Raw genomic sequence first — 6,096 nt, 5'->3', positions numbered from 1 at the left:
CCTCTGGCGGTGCTGGAAAGTGCCTGACCTCCTTCGTTAAAAAAATCAAAAAAAAAAAAAAAGTAATTAAAAATGCACCGTGTCCGTGGTTTTGCAGCACTACGAAATCGTTCATCATGCTTTATTGAAAAATTGCATTTTTCTGCTAGCAAAGTGAAAATGCTTGCCAACCCTTTCTTTTATAGCATTAGGGTGTCTAATATGAACATGGTTGCTGAGGCAGGTAATACTTTGCTAGCACCACTCATGGCATCACTTTAAAAAAATAATCTGTTGGCCTCCACCTTTCTTCCTAGCCATGTGGGACTAGTGATGCACTACAGTTGCTCCAGAAGGCATTTTTTAGGGAATATACAAAGAATGCCATGGTGGACAGTTGCAGAATATTGTGTTAGAGCACCTGGGAATGCCCCACTGGAACAGTGTGACAAAGCTGCCATGAGCACAACCTGTTAAGAAAGAGGCAGAAGTAATTCTGGATGGAGCTGACCTGATATACCTGTTGCATGTACCAGTTGAACCACAGCCTTCTCACTCGCTTCAAGCCAAAATACCTTATTACTTCTTTAAATATGAAAATAGTACTTGAAAAGGAGGTGTGTTGGCAGGCGATTTGTTGGAGCAGAAGGTGAAGACAAGACCAGAAAAAGTTCATGAAAGGAGAATGGGTCTTTGCAAGCTGTGTGGAAGGGGTACAATGCCGAGAGTAGAAGAGGGTCACAACATTTGCTAGCTGCATAGCACATACCTATGATATAAGAGCATATTTTGCTTCATTTAGCAGTAACAGAATGGTCTAAAGCCCTTATACCTACCCAAGTTATATTTAGGCTTGCACTGCATTTCAATGCTGAATTCTTTTATTCTCTCACTCGCCTCTGCCTCTTAATTGCAGTTATTATTCCTCATTATGGAAGTTTGGCTAAGCTTCAGCTCATTTTTCCTGTAGTTATTGACAGTCTCTGTTTCCTTCTTCAGCTACACCCTCTGCTTTCTTCATCTGTCACCTTTGTGCATCATGACACTCCCCAGCTCTGGAAGAAGCTCTTGATTAAGGGCTGTTGCCCTCACTTCCTGTGTATCCTCCCTGAAACCTACTCGTTGTTTCAAGAGGGATTCGCATTCCAATTTCCAAAACCATGCCCGCCTTTTTACCTGTTTGTTGTTATCTTCTGCGCTCTGTTTATGTTATGAACATACCTTTCCCCTTTGTGTACTTGCAACATTACCTGAAATTTGAAAACACACCATCACTTATCTGATGTCACCACATCTAGGGTGGATGTGACGGGGCTGTATTGATCAAAGTGGAGTGTTGACATAAACATGTAGGAGCAGTTTGCACCAAGAGGGGCAGGATTAAACCGTACTCTTCCAGAAAATGATCAGAGATTTTAGTGTTCATAGAAAGGAAATAAGATACTAATTTCAAAAACCTTCTTTAGAAAACCAAGCATGCCAAACTGTGTAGGAATCGGTGGGCTGGATTTTTTTGTAAGACCACGTGAAAATGACATCAAAGAATTCCCCAGCACAAGGGCAGTCACTGCCAACCACAGTGCTGTCACAGAGGGGAGCGTGGTTTGGAAGGGGCTAGAGGCTGCTGTGCTGTAATTATTCATGCTTCTTGGAATAATGCCCTTGGGGTGTTCTGTTAGGTATATGAATTCCCCTCACTGCCTCTCTTCCTTCTTCTCTTCTTCTTGATTTTGGAGTTCTTCTGTATTAGTTAAAAAAAGAAAAAACCACTATAAAGTACGTAAACCTCAAGCAGGAAGACGGGATCAGTAGAAGCTCAAGGAACAGCTAAGTTGAAAATACCAACACTGATAATTTTTAACCATGAGTGGATAATTTGTTTTCTGTTTTGTTTCCAAACTTCAATACTAAGAAGTCATATACTTATAAAGCAACTCCGCTCAATCCAAATCCTCTTAAGAACAAAGAGAGCTATTTATTTTTATAGCTTGGAACTAATCTGCCCTTTATATACTAGGCTATACAAGGCACATGGGCATTTTAAAGTTTCCAAGAGGTACTTACTGTTCTGCACAGAAGAGACTTTAATAATTCAACATTAAAACAATGAAGGATGTATGAAGAACTCAAGCAATGTAAACCAGCCAGGTATTAAGCTGAATTCTTTAAGACAAGAAGTGCTGAAATCCAAAGAGCGTTGAAAGGCCATCAGAGTTACAGGAGACGTGGAGATAATGCAGAAGGTGGCTGGAAAACAAGCTAATAAAAGTACTCTATGTGCAAGAGGAACAAAGAGAAATTTTAACTAATGTACTACTGAAGTAATCAGGTAGCCTATATTTTGTAGTACTGTGGTATCCTGTGAGCTTAAGAGACTGATTTTCAGGGCTTACATGTGCACAACTCCAGGTACAGTCAGTAAATACCGTGGATACATAACCATTCTGAAAAGCCGGTCCTAAATGGTCCAGGAAGTCTAAGGCAAAGACATTAATTAACCCCCTTAGTTCCAGGCTCATCTTTCACCACAAGAAACACCCTTCATTCCTTACTTGATTCATCAGCCTCAGAAATACTTAAATATCTGTCAAGCTAATCACATTCCATGGCAGTATTGAATAGCTCTTGCTCTAACAGACGTAGTCTTAATATAATGACACGGTAATGCTTATGAAAGGGTAGTTCTGTGGCTTAATCATAAATCAGATTTTATGCTATCCTCAGCCCTGGCTCACATCACTAAATTTAGAAAAGTCATTTTAAAGCACCCTGGGCTTCCGCTTCAACCCAGAAAAAACACCATCATCACCACTTATGCTCCAACAGGAGTGTCATGACATTAACAAAATTAATGTTTGTAGGTAGTTTGAAAAAACTTTGGAGAATTACTGTTCAGCATTATTTTTATTCAATATTTTAGAATCATCTCCATCCTTGTTCATTACCTCAGTCTTGAGCTCTGTGGTACCTATGTATCTCGGCAGACAAGGATCATTGTCACTGTTTTTTAAGCACTGACTGTCTCACCACAGCAATTACAGAGACACAGAAAGGTTCCAGGTCTGTAATTTTAGGAGATGGGGCTTTAACAGCTGTCAGTTTTTTCCTTTGCCATGCCCTGTACTGCAGGCTTTTGTTCTGAGGATGCAGCTGTCTTCTGGACGGCAGCACCCAGACCACTGATCAAACCCAGTTGAAAGTATTCCCCCAGTCCTTCTGGGGAACCTTTTTTTAACTTGGCCTGAGCTAAGCCATAGCGTTTATAGTATGATCTCACACAGGGTTGCACTGGTACAGCCAGCCTGCAGTTCACCAAGAGTGGGAATGAATGGGAAGGCCTAGCAATGTGTTGCCTGTTACTGCTTCCAAAATTCCCATGCCAATGAACAGTGGCCTGGCAGCATGACAATCTTTGCATCAAAGGCTCTCAAAGGCAGCCACTAGCATTTTTCACTATTATGCCTGAACAGGAATGATCCATTCTTAAAATGTAGCTACAGGTGGGACAAAAAGTAGCTTATGTTACCTTTACAATAAAATAAAATATTAATGCACTTTCACACATTCATAAAGGCCCTGCACAGATCTTTATGTCTAAACAGATCACATAAAAACCTGTGCAGGCAATCTGAAAGCTGTGTAACTAAAATATAATTCTGTCCAAAGACAGAAGTTAACATGATTTTTGCATCTCTCCCCAAAGGTAAGAGCACTTCCCAAGGATAGCATGTTGTTTTGCCAGGGTACAGCATGAGGTTTTTTGCTATAGCCCAAGGTACACAGGCACAATTTAAACAAAAGAAAGGAAGGAATTATCCTGTGGTTGTTCATTTCTGAACTACTTCATGGGTGAATATTGCTTTTACATAACCTGAGTGAGAGTCAAATGAATGCAGGATGCTCTCATCTCATGAATGTTGAGCAGTCAGAATGATTGCCCTGAAGAGCTTCCATCTACCTTTTTGCTTGTTCTTGCTTGCAATTGAAACAGCTGAAAGTGGAAGAGGAAGACAAGCTTAAGAGAAAGATGATGACAGGGATTCCTACGATCCACACCAGACCAAACAGAGGTCTCTTCTTTAGGCCTTAAATGTTGCTGACCCAAGTCATTCAGATGCTTACAGCTGAATTTGGGTATATAAGGTACATAAGCAACAAAGTCAGACACAAAGGGGCAGTAGTATCAGAGAGTGGACACCACCTACAGTTGTGGAGTATGTTACATCTTATCTTCAGTCATGAGCAAGCACAGCCATAAATAAAACTTTGGTCAGGAACTCAAGCTGCTGCACTTGTACCAAACTTTCATTCCAGCAGTAATTGCCAGCATTCTCATTTCAAAGCTGGTTTGTACAGTGAAACACTTCAACAATACAAAAATGCAAACTGTGGATGCTGTTTTCACTTTCAGCTTCTTTGGAAATGCATTGTAAATATCATTCTTGGATTTGGGCATGCATTAGATCACGCTTGCTTTTTGTTATGAGTTAGAAAGGAATGCGTCAGGAAATCACATTTGGACTTGAAACTCCATTGGTGAAATTCCCAGCTAGAAAACATGACAAGTCTGTGATATTGGTAGGACAAAGAATTCTGTTAATTGAAGATGCTTTTGTATATTGCGTGCTCACCAGAGAACCTTCTGGTTTTATTCCCTAGTGTCTGAGAGTCAAACCCTCTTCAGATACACTATTCATTTTCATTTTGTGAAAATCGAGTTTTTGTAAAACTAATGGAGTTTTCAGATTTAGTTGTTGAAGGAATGTTGTCATGCGCAATGGATGAAAAGCGTTTTAGACAACAGAAGAGGACGTTATATAAATTGCTTCTTGCATCAGGGCAATAATACAGCCTATGGGGACAATTACAATTTAAGAATTGTAACATAAAGATGTAGGATATATTAAGTCCATGATCCATCTTGGTCGGTTCTCTTTTCAAGGTTCATACTAGTCTTTGATCATATACATTCTTCTTACAGGAAATATTTGCCAAGGTTTTTGCATCATCAAGATCCAAAAGCTATTTATCCTAGAGAGAGCTGTGGACTGGGGATTATTGCAAAATGCTTTATACCATCATATGAGCAATGATTTTGTGAAATTATGTAATGAAAATGTGTCACCTTTCAGCTTCAGCTGAGACCATTAACAAGCAGGAATTTTGTTCTTAACCTTGTAAGCTTCATAGCAGACCTCCTGTAGCTTTTTTCTTAGATATAGCTATAAAAATAATTTCAAAAATACACGAGAAATTTAGAAGTTTAAGTCTTCTTTCCAGAAAATTTGATCTGAGTCATAATGACAGTCAACAAGACTTCACTTCCTAAGGCGAAACTACAGGTTTCCTATGGCATGGGAACCTTTTGCCAGTCTAGCTATGTCACGTATCTAACAAAAGACTAAGAAAATGTTTACTGGCACAGTTCTACATACCAGTTTATGTTTGGAGGTCAAACAGTATAGAAAAGGCTCAGATCTGCAGGGGTAGGTAGTGCTACAACAGAATTACTTAGCACTTTGCCAGTGTAAATTGCCAGTGTGATTGTACTAAGACCTAAGAAACTACAGACTTCTTCTAGGTACTTTTTTCCTTCTAGTACAAGTATTTTCTAGTTAAAGCATGCAAAGATTCTATGAGACACCGAAAAGGACTATAGCCAAGCTTCTGCAAGATGTCTCATGTGATCCATCAGCTCCCTTTGGCTGAATACTCTGTAGGGAATCTTTCATTTGCATGCTGTGTAACTGTCCCCTTTATTTCACAATTTTCCTTTACAGAGTATGAAGGAAACCTTGTCACGGGACACTACAATTCATTGCTCAAATTTTTAATTTCTGTTTTGTAGGCTTGGAGGGTTGGTCATAGGAGTACTCTGCATCTCTGGGAAAAAGAAGTTGCCTTGCTTTTTCTTGAGTATCATTCAAAGAGAAGTCAGATACATTGGATGTCAGTGTAAATTTCACTGGCTTGGAAATACACAAAACTATATGTATCTAAAATACCATCTTGAATAGTTGTAGCTTAGTTGTGAAACCTAAAGCAAAGGAGCCAGTCTTCAACTAACTTTCCTTGAAATTTGAATTAGTAAATAAAGTCCTTAATATCTATGAAACA

Source organism: Charadrius vociferus, unplaced genomic scaffold (assembly GCF_000708025.1).
Source record: "Charadrius vociferus isolate BGI_N301 unplaced genomic scaffold, ASM70802v2 scaffold198, whole genome shotgun sequence".
NCBI classification, from domain to species: Eukaryota; Metazoa; Chordata; class Aves; order Charadriiformes; family Charadriidae; genus Charadrius; species Charadrius vociferus.
Note: the sequence above shows the minus strand (reverse complement) of the source record.